The following is a 14,831-nucleotide window of genomic DNA, read 5'->3' on the forward strand; positions in this document are numbered from 1 at the left end:
TATGTATGGATTGGTGTTTGCAACTGAAAAGAAACTTTGTGTTCCCAACAAGCTAGGTTAAGGACGGCTTTCACACACACTTATCTCTCAGAACTGAGCTTGTGGATAGACGTTCGTTCATCTAGCACCAAGGGAACGGGTTGTAGGAGAAACTTTTACTCTGGATTCTCAGTCTTCTTACTAGTGCCGGATTGAAGTTCCTGCAGTTTACACTTTAAAACCGAGTTGGAGCTAGTAACTCCCCATATATATGTGTGGAGTGGAGTTTGCAAAAAAAAAGAAACTCTGTGTTCCCAACAAGCTAGGTGAATGTCGGCTTTCACACACACTTATCTCTCAGAACTGAGCTTGTGGATAGACGTTCGTTAATATAGCACCAAGGGAACGGGTTGCAGGAGAAATTTTTACTCTGGTTTCTCAGTCTGTTTCCTACTGCCGGTTTGAAGTTCCTGCAGGTTTCAGTGTAAAACCGTTTTGGAAGTAGTACCTCCCCATATACATGTATGGAGTGGAGTTTGCAACTAAAAATAAACTTTGTGTTCCCTTCAAGCTTGGTGAAGGACGGCTTTCACACACACTTATCTCTCAGAACTGAGCATGTGGAGAGACGTTCGTTCATCTAGCACCTAGGGAACGGTTTGCAGGAGTAATTTTTACTCTGGTTTCTAAGTCTCTGTCCTAGTGCCTGTTTGATGTTCCTGCAGTTTTCATTGTAAAACCGAGTTGGAACTAGTACCTCCCCATATATATGTATGGAGTGGAGTTTGCAACTGAAAAGAATCTTTGTGTTCCCAAAAAGCTAGGTGAAGGATGGCTTTCACACACACTTATCTCTCAGAACTGAGCATGTGGGGAGACATTCGTTCATCTAGCACCAAAGGAACGGGTTGCAGGATAAACTTTTACTCTCGTTTCTCAGTCTGTTTCCTAGTGCCGGTTTGAAGTTCCTGCAGGTTTCACTGTAAAACTGAGTTGGAAATAGTACCTCCCCATATATATGTATGGAGTGGAGTTTGCAACTGATAAGAAACTTTGTGTTCCCAACAAGCTAGTTGAAGGACGGATTTCACACACACTTATCTCTCAGAACTGAGCTTGTGGATAGACGTTTGTTCATCTAGCACCAAGGGAACGGGTTTCAGGAGAAACTTTACTCTGGTTTCTCAGTCTTCTTCCTAGTGCCGGTTTGAAGTTAATGCAGTTTTCACTTTAAAATCGAGTTGGAAATAGTAACTCCCCATATATATGTATGGAGTGGAGTTTGCACCTGAAAAGAGGCTTTGTGTTCCCAACAAGCTAGGTGAAGGACGGCTTTCACACATATTTATCTCTCTGAACTGAGCATGTGGAGAGACGTTCGTTCATCTAGCACCTAGGGAACGGGTTGCAGGTTTAACATTTACTCAGGTTTTTCAGTCTGTTTCCTAGTGCCTGTTTGAAGTTCCTGCAGTTTTCACTGGAATACCGAGTTGGAACTAGTACCTCCACATATATATGTAAGGATTGGTGTTTGCAACTGAAAAGAAACTTTATATTCCCAACAAGCTAGGTAAAGGACGGCTTTCACACACACTTATCTCTCAGAACTGAGCTTGTGGATAGACGTTCGTTCATCTAGCACCAAGGGAACGGGTTGCAGGAGAAACTTTGCTCTGGTTTCTCAGTCTGTTTCCTAGTGCCGGTTTGAAGTTCCTGCTGGTTTCACTGTTAAACCGTTGTGGAACTAGTACCTCCCCATTTATATATATGGATTGGAGTTTGCAACTGAAAAGAAACTTTGTTTTCCCTTCAACTTGGTGAAGGACGCCTTTCACACACACTTATCTCTCAGAACTGAGCTTGTGGGTAGAAGTTCGTTCATCTAGCACCAAGGGAACAGGTTGCAGGAGAAACTTTTACTCTGGTTTATCAGTCTGTTTCCTAGTGCCGGTTTGAAGTTCCTGCAGCTTTCACTGTAAAACCGCGTTGGAGCTTGTACCTCCCCATATATATGTAAGGAGTGGACTTTGCAACTGAAAAGAAACTTTGTTTTCCCAACAAGCTAGGTGAAGGACAGTTTTCACACACATTTATCTCTCAGAACTGAGCTTGTGGATAGACGTTCCTTCATCTAGCACCAAGGGAACGGGTTGCAGGGGAAACTGTTACTCTGGTTTCTCAGTCTGCTTCCTAGTGCCGGATTTAAGTTCCTGCAGTTTTCACTTTAAAACCGAGTTGGAACTAGTAAGTCCCCGTATATATGTATGGAGTGGGGTTTGCAAAATAAAAGAAACTTTGTGTTCCCAACAAGCTAGGTGAATGACGGCTTTCACACACATTTAACTCTCAGAAATGAGCATGTGGAGAGACGTTCGTTTATTTAGCACCAAGGGAACAGGTTGCAGGAGAAACTTTTACTCTGGTTTCTCAGTCTGTTTCCTAGTGCCGGTTTGAAGTTCCTGCTGGTTTCACTGTAAAACCGTTTTGGAACTAGTACCTCCCCATATATATGTATGGAGTGGAATTTGCAACTGTAAAGAACTTTGTTTTCCCTTCAACCTATGTGAAGGACGACTTTCACACACACTTATCTCTCAGTACTGAGCATGTGAAGAGACGTTCGTTCATCTACCACCAAGGGAAAGGTTTGCAGGAGAAACTTTACTCTGGTTTCTCAGTCCGTTTCCTAGTGCCAGTTTGAAGTTCCTGCAGTTTTCACTGTAAAATCGAGTTGGAGCTAGTACCTCCCCATATATATGTATGGAGTGGAGTTTGCAACTGAATACAAACTTTGTTTTCCCTTCAACCTAGGTGAAGGACGACTTTCACACACACTTATCTCTCAGAACTTAGCTTGTGGAGAGACGTTCGTTCATCTACCAACAAGGGAACAGGTTTCAGGAGAAACTTTTACTCTGGTTTCTCAGTCTGTTTCCTAGAGCCCGTTTTAAGTTCCTGCAGTTTTCACTGTAAAATAGATTTGGAGCTAGTACCTCCCCATATATATGTATGGAGTGGAGTTTGCACCTGAAAAGAAACTTTGTGTTCCCAACAAGCTAGGGTAAGGACGGCTTTCACACATATTTATCTCTCAGAACTGAGCATGTGGAGAGACGATCGTTCATCTTGCACCTAGGGAACGGGTTGCAGGAGTAACATTTACTCTGGTTTCTCAGTCTGTTTCCTAGTGCCTGTTTGAAGTTCCTGCATTTTTTTCTGCAAAACAGAGTTGGAACTGGTACCACCCCATATATATTTATGGAGTGGAGTTTGCAACTGTAAAGAAACTTTGTGTTCCCAAAATGCTAGGTGAAGGACGGCTTTCACACACACTTATCTCTCAGAACTGAGCTTGTGGATAGACGTTCCTTCATCTAGCACCAAGGGAACGGTTTGCAGGAGCAACTTTTATTCTGGTTTCTCAGTCTGCTTCCTAGTGCCGGTTTTAAGTTCCTGCAGTTTTCACTGTAAAACCGAGTTGGAGCTTGTACCTCCCCATATATATGTAAGGAGTGGAGTTAGCAACTGAAAAGAAACTTTGTGTTCCCTTCAAGATAGTTGAAGGACGGCTTTCACACACACTTATCTCTCAGAACTGAGCATGTGGAGAGACCATCGTTCATCTAGCACCAAGGGAAATGGTTTCAGGAGAAAGTTTTACTCTAGTTTCTCAGTCTGTTTCCTAGTGCCGGTTTGAAGTTCCTGCAGTTTTCACTGTAAAATAGGGTTGGAGCTAGTACCTCCCCATATATATGTATGGAGTGGAGTTTGCACCTGAAAAGAAACTTTGTGTTCCCAACAAGGTAGGTGAAGGACGGCTTTCACACACATTTATCTCTCAGAACTGAGCATGTGGGGAGACGTTCGTTCATCTAGCACCTAGGGAACGGGTTGCAGGAGTAACTTTTACTCTGGTTTCTCAGTCTGTTTCCTAGTGCCTATTTGAAGTTCCTGCAGTTTTCACTGTAAAACCCTGTTGGAGCAAGTACATACCGATATATATGTAAGGAGTGGAGTTTGCAACTGAAAAGAAACTTTGTGTTCCCTTCAAACTGGGTGAAGGGCGGCTTTCAAACACACTTATGTCTCAGAACTGAGCTTGTGGATAGACGTTCCTTCATCTAGCACCAAGGGAATGGTTTGCAGGTGCAACTTTTATTCTGGTTTTTCAGTCTGCTTCCTAGTGCCGGTTTTAAGTTCCTGCAGTTTTCACTGTAAAACCGAGTTTGAGCTAGTACCTCCCCATATATATGTATGGAGTGGAGTTTGCACCTGAATAGCAACTTTGTGTTCCCAACAAGGTAGGTGAAGGACGGCTTTCACACACATTTATCTCTCAGAACTGAGCATGTGGGGAGACGTTCGTTCATCTAGCACCTAGGGAACGGGTTGCAGGAGTAACTTTTACTTTGGTTTCTCAGTCTGTTTCCTAGTGCCGGTTTTAAGTTCCTGCAGGTTTCACTGTAAAACCGTTTTGGTAGTAGTACCTCCCCATATATATGTATGGAGTGGAGTTTCCAACTGAAAAGAAACTTTGTTTTCCCTTCAACCTAGGTGAAGGACGACTTTCACACACACTTATCTCTCAGAAATTAGCTTGTGGATAGAAGTTCGTTCAAGTAGCACCAAGGGAACGGGTTGCAGGAGAAACTTTTATTCTGGTTTCTCAGGCTGTTTCCTAGTGCCGGTTTGAAGTTCCTGCAATTTTCACTGTAAAACTGAGTTGGAACTAGTACCTCCCCATATACATGTAAGGATTGGAGTTTGCAACTTAAAAGAAACTTTGTGTTCCCTTGAAGCTAGGTGAAAGACGGCTTTCACACCCTCTTATCTCTCAGAACTGGGCATGTGGAGAGACGTTTGTTCATCTAGCACCAAGGGAACGGGTTGCAGGAGAAACTTTACTCTGGTTTCTCAGTCTTCTTCCTAGTGCCGGTTTGAAGTTAATGCAGTTTTCACTTTAAAATCGAGTTGGAAATAGTAACTCCCCATATATATGTATGGAGTGGGGTTTGCAAAAGAAAAGAAACTTTGTGTTCCCAACAAACTAGGTGAATGTCGGCTTTCACACACACTTACCTCTCAGAACTGAGCATGTGGAGAGACTTTCGTTCATCTAGCACCAAGGGAAAGGGTTTCAGGAGAAATTTTACTCTGATTTCTCAGTCTGTTTCCTAGTGCCGGTTTGAAGTTCCTGCATGTTTCCCTTTAAAACCGTTTTGGAACTAGTACCTCCCCATATACATGTAAGGTGTGGAGTTTGCAACTGAAAAGAAACTTTATGTTCCCTTCAAGATTTGTGAAGGACGACTTTCACACACACTTATCTCTCAGAACTGAGCTTGTGGATAGACGTTCGTTCATCTAGCACCAAGGGAACGGGTTGCAGGAGAAACTTTATCTCTGGCTTCTCAGTCTGCTTCTTAGTGCCTGTTTGAAGTTCCTGCATTTTTTTCTGCAAAACAGAGTTGGAACTAGTACCTCCCCATATATATGTATGGAGTAGAGTTTGCAACTGAAAAGAAACTTTGTGTTCCCAAAAAGCTAGGTGAAGGTCGGCTTTCACACACACTTATCTCTCAGAACTGAGCATGTGGAGAGACGTTCGTTCATCTAGCACCAAGGGAACGGGTTGCAGGAGAAACTATTTTTCTGGTTTCTCAGTCTGTTTCCTAGTGCCGGATTGAAGTTCCTGCAGTTTACACTTTAAAACCGAGTTGGAGCTAGTAACTCCCCATATATATGTGTGGAGTGGAGTTTGCAAAAAAAAAGAAACTCTGTGTTCCCAACAAGCTAGGTGAATGTCGGCTTTCACACACACTTATCTCTCAGAACTGAGCTTGTGGATAGACGTTCGTTAATATAGCACCAAGGGAACGGGTTGCAGGAGAAATTTTTACTCTGGTTTCTCAGTCTGTTTCCTACTGCCGGTTTGAAGTTCCTGCAGGTTTCAGTGTAAAACCGTTTTGGAAGTAGTACCTCCCCATATACATGTATGGAGTGGAGTTTGCAACTAAAAAGAAACTTTGTGTTCCCTTCAAGCTAGGTGAAGGACGGCTTTCACACACACTTATCTCTCAGAACTGAGCATGTGGAGAGACGTTCGTTCATCTAGCACCAAGGGAACGGTTTGCAGGAGCAACTTTTATTCTGGTTTCTCAGTCTGCTTCCTAGTGCCGGTTTTAAGTTCCTGCAGTTTTCACTGTAAAACCGAGTTGGAGCTTGTACCTCCCCATATATATGTAAGGAGTGGAGTTAGCAACTGAAAAGAAACTTTGTGTTCCCTTCAAGATAGTTGAAGGACGGCTTTCACACACACTTATCTCTCAGAACTGAGCATGTGGAGAGACCATCGTTCATCTAGCACCAAGGGAAATGGTTCAGGAGAAAGTTTTACTCTAGTTTCTCAGTCTGTTTCCTAGTGCCGGTTTGAAGTTCCTGCAGTTTTCACTGTAAAATAGGGTTGGAGCTAGTACCTCCCCATATATATGTATGGAGTGGAGTTTGCACCTGAAAAGAAACTTTGTGTTCCCAACAAGGTAGGTGAAGGACGGCTTTCACACACATTTATCTCTCAGAACTGAGCATGTGGGGAGACGTTCGTTCATCTAGCACCTAGGGAACGGGTTGCAGGAGTAACTTTTACTCTGGTTTCTCAGTCTGTTTCCTAGTGCCTATTTGAAGTTCCTGCAGTTTTCACTGTAAAACCCTGTTGGAGCAAGTACATACCGATATATATGTAAGGAGTGGAGTTTGCAACTGAAAAGAAACTTTGTGTTCCCTTCAAACTGGGTGAAGGGCGGCTTTCAAACACACTTATGCCTCAGAACTGAGCTTGTGGATAGACGTTCCTTCATCTAGCACCAAGGGAATGGTTTGCAGGTGCAACTTTTATTCTGGTTTTTCAGTCTGCTTCCTAGTGCCGGTTTTAAGTTCCTGCAGTTTTCACTGTAAAACCGAGTTTGAGCTAGTACCTCCCCATATATATGTATGGAGTGGAGTTTGCACCTGAATAGCAACTTTGTGTTCCCAACAAGGTAGGTGAAGGACGGCTTTCACACACATTTATCTCTCAGAACTGAGCATGTGGGGAGACGTTCGTTCATCTAGCACCTAGGGAACGGGTTGCAGGAGTAACTTTTACTTTGGTTTCTCAGTCTGTTTCCTAGTGCCGGTTTTAAGTTCCTGCAGGTTTCACTGTAAAACCGTTTTGGTAGTAGTACCTCCCCATATATATGTATGGAGTGGAGTTTCCAACTGAAAAGAAACTTTGTTTTCCCTTCAACCTAGGTGAAGGACGACTTTCACACACACTTATCTCTCAGAAATTAGCTTGTGGATAGAAGTTCGTTCAAGTAGCACCAAGGGAACGGGTTGCAGGAGAAACTTTTATTCTGGTTTCTCAGGCTGTTTCCTAGTGCCGGTTTGAAGTTCCTGCAATTTTCACTGTAAAACTGAGTTGGAACTAGTACCTCCCCATATACATGTAAGGATTGGAGTTTGCAACTTAAAAGAAACTTTGTGTTCCCTTGAAGCTAGGTGAAAGACGGCTTTCACACCCTCTTATCTCTCAGAACTGAGCATGTGGAGAGACGTTTGTTCATATAACACCAAGGGAACGGGTTGCAGGAGAAACTTTTACTCTGGTTTCTCAGTCTGTTTCCTAGTGCCGGTTTGAAGTTCCTGCAGGTTTCACTGTAAAATTGAGTTGGAAATAGTACCTCCCCATATATATGTATGGAGTGGAGTTTGCAACTGAAAAGAAACTTTGTGTTCCCAACAAGCTAGTTGAAGGACGGATTTCACACACACTTATCTCTCAGAACTGAGCTTGTGGATAGACGTTTGTTCATCTAGCACCAAGGGAACGGGTTGCAGGAGAAACTTTACTCTGGTTTCTCAGTCTTCTTCCTAGTGCCGGTTTGAAGTTAATGCAGTTTTCACTTTAAAATCGAGTTGGAAATAGTACCTCCCCATATATATGTATGGAGTGGGGTTTGCAAAGAAAAGAAACTTTGTGTTCCCAACAAACTAGGTGAATGTCGGCTTTCACACACACTTACCTCTCAGAACTGAGCATGTGGAGAGACTTTCGTTCATCTAGCACCAAGGGAAAGGGTTTCAGGAGAAATTTTACTCTGATTTCTCAGTCTGTTTCCTAGTGCCGGTTTGAAGTTCCTGCATGTTTCCCTTTAAAACCGTTTTGGAACTAGTACCTCCCCATATACATGTAAGGTGTGGAGTTTGCAACTGAAAAGAAACTTTATGTTCCCTTCAAGATTTGTGAAGGACGACTTTCACACACACTTATCTCTCAGAACTGAGCTTGTGGATAGACGTTCGTTCATCTAGCACCAAGGGAACGGGTTGCAGGAGAAACTTTATCTCTGGCTTCTCAGTCTGCTTCTTAGTGCCTGTTTGAAGTTCCTGCATTTTTTTCTGCAAAACAGAGTTGGAACTAGTACCTCCCCATATATATGTATGGAGTAGAGTTTGCAACTGAAAAGAAACTTTGTGTTCCCAAAAAGCTAGGTGAAGGTCGGCTTTCACACACACTTATCTCTCAGAACTGAGCATGTGGAGAGACGTTCGTTCATCTAGCACCAAGGGAACGGGTTGCAGGAGAAACTATTATTCTGGTTTCTCAGTCTGTTTCCTAGTGCCGGTTTGAAGTTCCTGCAGTTTTCACTGTAAAACCGGGTTGGAGCTTGTACCTCCCCATATATATGTAAGGAGTGGAGTTTGCAACTAAAGAGAAACTTTGTGTTCCCAACAAGCTAGGTGAAGGACGGCTTTCACACACACATATCTCTCAGAACTGAGCTTGTGGATAGACGTTCCTTCATCTAGCACCAAGGGAACGGTTTGCAGGAGCAAATTTTATTCTGGTTTCTCAGTCTGCTTCCTAGTGCCGGTTTTAAGTTCCTGCAGTTTTCACTGTAAAACCGAGTTGGAGCTAGTACCTCCCCATATATATGTAAGGAGTGGAGTTAGCAACTAAAAAGAAACTTTGTGTTCCCTTCAAGATAGGTGAAGGACGGATTTCACACACAGTTATCTCTCAGAACTGAGCATGTGGAGAGACGTTAGTTCATCTAGCACCAAGGGAACGGGTTGCAGGAGCAACTTATCTCTGGTTTCTCAGTCTGTTTCCTAGTGCCGGTTTTAAGTTCCTGCAGGTTTCACTGTAAAACCGTTTTGGTAGTAGTACCTCCCCATATATATGTATGGAGTGGAGTTTGCAACTGAATACAAACTTTGTTTTCCCTTCAACCTAGGTGAAGGACGACTTTCACACACACTTATCTCTCAGAACTTAGCTTGTGGAGAGAGGTTCGTTCATCTACCAACAAGGGAACAGGTTTCAGGAGAAACTTTTACTCTGGTTTCTCAGTCTGTTTCCTAGAGCCCGTTTTAAGTTCCTGCAGTTTTCACTGTAAAATAGATTTGGAGCTAGTACCTCCCCATATATATGTATGGAGTGGAGTTTGCACCTGAAAAGAAACTTTGTGTTCCCAACAAGCTAGGTGAAGGACGGCTTTCACACATATTTATCTCTCAGAACTGAGCATGTGGAGAGACGATCGTTCATCTTGCACCTAGGGAACGGGTTGCAGGAGTAACATTTACTCTGGTTTCTCAGTCTGTTTCCTAGTGCCTGTTTGAAGTTCCTGCATTTTTTTCTGCAAAACAGAGTTGGAACTGGTACCACCCCATATATATTTATGGAGTGGAGTTTGCAACTGTAAAGAAACTTTGTGTTCCCAAAAAGCTAGGTGAAGGACGGCTTTCACACACACTTATCTCTCAGAACTGAGCTTGTGGATAGACGTTCCTTCATCTAGCACCAAGGGAACGGTTTGCAGGAGCAACTTTTATTCTGGTTTCTCAGTCTGCTTCCTAGTGCCGGTTTTAAGTTCCTGCAGTTTTCACTGTAAAACCGAGTTGGAGCTTGTACCTCCCCATATATATGTAAGGAGTGGAGTTAGCAACTGAAAAGAAACTTTGTGTTCCCTTCAAGATAGTTGAAGGACGGCTTTCACACACACTTATCTCTCAGAACTGAGCATGTGGAGAGACCATCGTTCATCTAGCACCAAGGGAAATGGTTTCAGGAGAAAGTTTTACTCTAGTTTCTCAGTCTGTTTCCTAGTGCCGGTTTGAAGTTCCTGCAGTTTTCACTGTAAAATAGGGTTGGAGCTAGTACCTCCCCATATATATGTATGGATTGGAGTTTGCACCTGAATAGCAACTTTGTGTTCCCAACAAGGTAGGTGAAGGACGGCTTTCACACACATTTATCTCTCAGAACTGAGCATGTGGGGAGACGTTCGTTCATCTAGCACCTAGGGAACGGGTTGCAGGAGTAACTTTTACTTTGGTTTCTCAGTCTGTTTCCTAGTGCCGGTTTGAAGTTCCTGCAGTTTTCACTGTAAAATAGGGTTGGAGCTAGTACCTCCCCATATATATGTATGGATTGGAGTTTGCACCTGAATAGCAACTTTGTGTTCCCAACAAGGTAGGTGAAGGACGGCTTTCACACACATTTATCTCTCAGAACTGAGCATGTGGGGAGACGTTCGTTCATCTAGCACCTAGGGAACGGGTTGCAGGAGTAAATTTTACTTTGGTTTCTCAGTCTGTTTCCTAGTGCCGGTTTTAAGTTCCTGCAGGTTTCACTGTAAAACCGTTTTGGTAGTAGTACCTCCCCATATATATGTATGGAGTGGAGTTTCCAACTGAAAAGAAACTTTGTTTTCCCTTCAACCTAGGTGAAGGACGACTTTCACACACACTTATCTCTCAGAAATTAGCTTGTGGATAGAAGTTCGTTCAAGTAGCACCAAGGGAACGGGTTGCAGGAGAAACTTTTATTCTGGTTTCTCAGGCTGTTTCCTAGTGCCGGTTTGAAGTTCCTGCAATTTTCACTGTAAAACTGAGTTGGAACTAGTACCTCCCCATATACATGTAAGGATTGGAGTTTGCAACTTAAAAGAAACTTTGTGTTCCCTTGAAGCTAGGTGAAAGACGGCTTTCACACCCTCTTATCTCTCAGAACTGAGCATGTGGAGAGACGTTTGTTCATATAACACCAAGGGAACGGGTTGCAGGAGAAACTTTTACTCTGGTTTCTCAGTCTGTTTCCTAGTGCCGGTTTGAAGTTCCTGCAGGTTTCACTGTAAAATTGAGTTGGAAATAGTACCTCCCCATATATATGTATGGAGTGGAGTTTGCAACTGAAAAGAAACTTTGTGTTCCCAACAAGCTAGTTGAAGGACGGATTTCACACACACTTATCTCTCAGAACTGAGCTTGTGGATAGACGTTTGTTCATCTAGCACCAAGGGAACGGGTTGCAGGAGAAACTTTACTCTGGTTTCTCAGTCTTCTTCCTAGTGCCGGTTTGAAGTTAATGCAGTTTTCACTTTAAAATCGAGTTGGAAATAGTAACTCCCCATATATATGTATGGAGTGGGGTTTGCAAAAGAAAAGAAACTTTGTGTTCCCAACAAACTAGGTGAATGTCGGCTTTCACACACACTTACCTCTCAGAACTGAGCATGTGGAGAGACTTTCGTTCATCTAGCACCAAGGGAAAGGGTTTCAGGAGAAATTTTACTCTGATTTCTCAGTCTGTTTCCTAGTGCCGGTTTGAAGTTCCTGCATGTTTCCCTTTAAAACCGTTTTGGAACTAGTAACTCCCCATATACATGTAAGGTGTGGAGTTTGCAACTGAAAAGAAACTTTATGTTCCCTTCAAGATTTGTGAAGGACGACTTTCACACACACTTATCTCTCAGAACTGAGCTTGTGGATAGACGTTCGTTCATCTAGCACCAAGGGAACGGGTTGCAGGAGAAACTTTATCTCTCGCTTCTCAGTCTGCTTCTTAGTGCCTGTTTGAAGTTCCTGCATTTTTTTCTGCAAAACAGAGTTGGAACTAGTACCTCCCCATATATATGTATGGAGTAGAGTTTGCAACTGAAAAGAAACTTTGTGTTCCCAAAAAGCTAGGTGAAGGTCGGCTTTCACACACACTTATCTCTCAGAACTGAGCATGTGGAGAGACGTTCGTTCATCTAGCACCAAGGGAACGGGTTGCAGGAGAAACTATTATTCTGGTTTCTCAGTCTGATTCCTAGTGCCGGTTTGAAGTTCCTGCAGTTTTCACTGTAAAACCGAGTTGGAGCTTGTACCTCCCCATATATATGTAAGGAGTGGAGTTTGCAACTAAAGAGAAACTTTGTGTTCCCAACAAGCTAGGTGAAGGACGGCTTTCACACACACATATCTCTCAGAACTGAGCTTGTGGATAGACGTTCCTTCATCTAGCACCAAGGGAACGGTTTGCAGGAGCAACTTTTATTCTGGTTTATCAGTCTGCTTCCTAGTGCCGGTTTTAAGTTCCTGCAGTTTTCACTGTAAAACCGAGTTGGAGCTAGTACCTCCCCATATATATGTATGGAGTGGAGTTTGCACCTGAAAAGAAACTTTGTGTTCCCAACAAGGTAGGTGAAGGACGGCTTTCACACACATTTATCTCTCAGAACTGAGCATGTGGGGAGACGTTCGTTCATCTAGCACCTAGGGAACGGGTTGCAGGAGTAACTTTTACTCTGGTTTCTCAGTCTGTTTCCTAGTGCCTATTTGAAGTTCCTGCAGTTTTCACTGTAAAACCCTGTTGGAGCAAGTACATACCGATATATATGTAAGGAGTGGAGTTTGCAACTGAAAAGAAACTTTGTGTTCCCTTCAAACTGGGTGAAGGGCGGCTTTCAAACACACTTATGTCTCAGAACTGAGCTTGTGGATAGACGTTCCTTCATCTAGCACCAAGGGAATGGTTTGCAGGTGCAACTTTTATTCTGGTTTTTCAGTCTGCTTCCTAGTGCCGGTTTTAAGTTCCTGCAGTTTTCACTGTAAAACCGAGTTTGAGCTAGTACCTCCCCATATATATGTATGGAGTGGAGTTTGCACCTGAATAGCAACTTTGTGTTCCCAACAAGGTAGGTGAAGGACGGCTTTCACACACATTTATCTCTCAGAACTGAGCATGTGGGGAGACGTTCGTTCATCTAGCACCTAGGGAACGGGTTGCAGGAGTAACTTTTACTTTGGTTTCTCAGTCTGTTTCCTAGTGCCGGTTTTAAGTTCCTGCAGGTTTCACTGTAAAACCGTTTTGGTAGTAGTACCTCCCCATATATATGTATGGAGTGGAGTTTCCAACTGAAAAGAAACTTTGTTTTCCCTTCAACCTAGGTGAAGGACGACTTTCACACACACTTATCTCTCAGAAATTAGCTTGTGGATAGAAGTTCGTTCAAGTAGCACCAAGGGAACGGGTTGCAGGAGAAACTTTTATTCTGGTTTCTCAGGCTGTTTCCTAGTGCCGGTTTGAAGTTCCTGCAATTTTCACTGTAAAACTGAGTTGGAACTAGTACCTCCCCATATACATGTAAGGATTGGAGTTTGCAACTTAAAAGAAACTTTGTGTTCCCTTGAAGCTAGGTGAAAGACGGCTTTCACACCCTCTTATCTCTCAGAACTGAGCATGTGGAGAGACGTTTGTTCATATAACACCAAGGGAACGGGTTGCAGGAGAAACTTTTACTCTGGTTTCTCAGTCTGTTTCCTAGTGCCGGTTTGAAGTTCCTGCAGGTTTCACTGTAAAATTGAGTTGGAAATAGTACCTCCCCATATATATGTATGGAGTGGAGTTTGCAACTGAAAAGAAACTTTGTGTTCCCAACAAGCTAGTTGAAGGACGGATTTCACACACACTTATCTCTCAGAACTGAGCTTGTGGATAGACGTTTGTTCATCTAGCACCAAGGGAACGGGTTGCAGGAGAAACTTTACTCTGGTTTCTCAGTCTTCTTCCTAGTGCCGGTTTGAAGTTAATGCAGTTTTCACTTTAAAATCGAGTTGGAAATAGTAACTCCCCATATATATGTATGGAGTGGGGTTTGCAAAAGAAAAGAAACTTTGTGTTCCCAACAAACTAGGTGAATGTCGGCTTTCACACACACTTACCTCTCAGAACTGAGCATGTGGAGAGACTTTCGTTCATCTAGCACCAAGGGAAAGGGTTTCAGGAGAAATTTTACTCTGATTTCTCAGTCTGTTTCCTAGTGCCGGTTTGAAGTTCCTGCATGTTTCCCTTTAAAACCGTTTTGGAACTAGTACCTCCCCATATACATGTAAGGTGTGGAGTTTGCAACTGAAAAGAAACTTTATGTTCCCTTCAAGATTTGTGAAGGACGACTTTCACACACACTTATCTCTCAGAACTGAGCTTGTGGATAGACGTTCGTTCATCTAGCACCAAGGGAACGGGTTGCAGGAGAAACTTTATCTCTGGCTTCTCAGTCTGCTTCTTAGTGCCTGTTTGAAGTTCCTGCATTTTTTTCTGCAAAACAGAGTTGGAACTAGTACCTCCCCATATATATGTATGGAGTAGAGTTTGCAACTGAAAAGAAACTTTGTGTTCCCAAAAAGCTAGGTGAAGGTCGGCTTTCACACACACTTATCTCTCAGAACTGAGCATGTGGAGAGACGTTCGTTCATCTAGCACCAAGGGAACGGGTTGCAGGAGAAACTATTATTCTGGTTTCTCAGTCTGTTTCCTAGTGCCGGTTTGAAGTTCCTGCAGTTTTCACTGTAAAACCGGGTTGGAGCTTGTACCTCCCCATATATATGTAAGGAGTGGAGTTTGCAACTAAAGAGAAACTTTGTGTTCCCAACAAGCTAGGTGAAGGACGGCTTTCACACACACATATCTCTCAGAACTGAGCTTGTGGATAGACGTTCCTTCATCTAGCACCAAGGGAACGGTTTGCAGGAGCAAATTT

This window comes from Camelus bactrianus, unplaced genomic scaffold, assembly GCF_048773025.1.
Source record: "Camelus bactrianus isolate YW-2024 breed Bactrian camel unplaced genomic scaffold, ASM4877302v1 HiC_scaffold_33, whole genome shotgun sequence".
NCBI lineage: Eukaryota > Metazoa > Chordata > Mammalia > Artiodactyla > Camelidae > Camelus > Camelus bactrianus.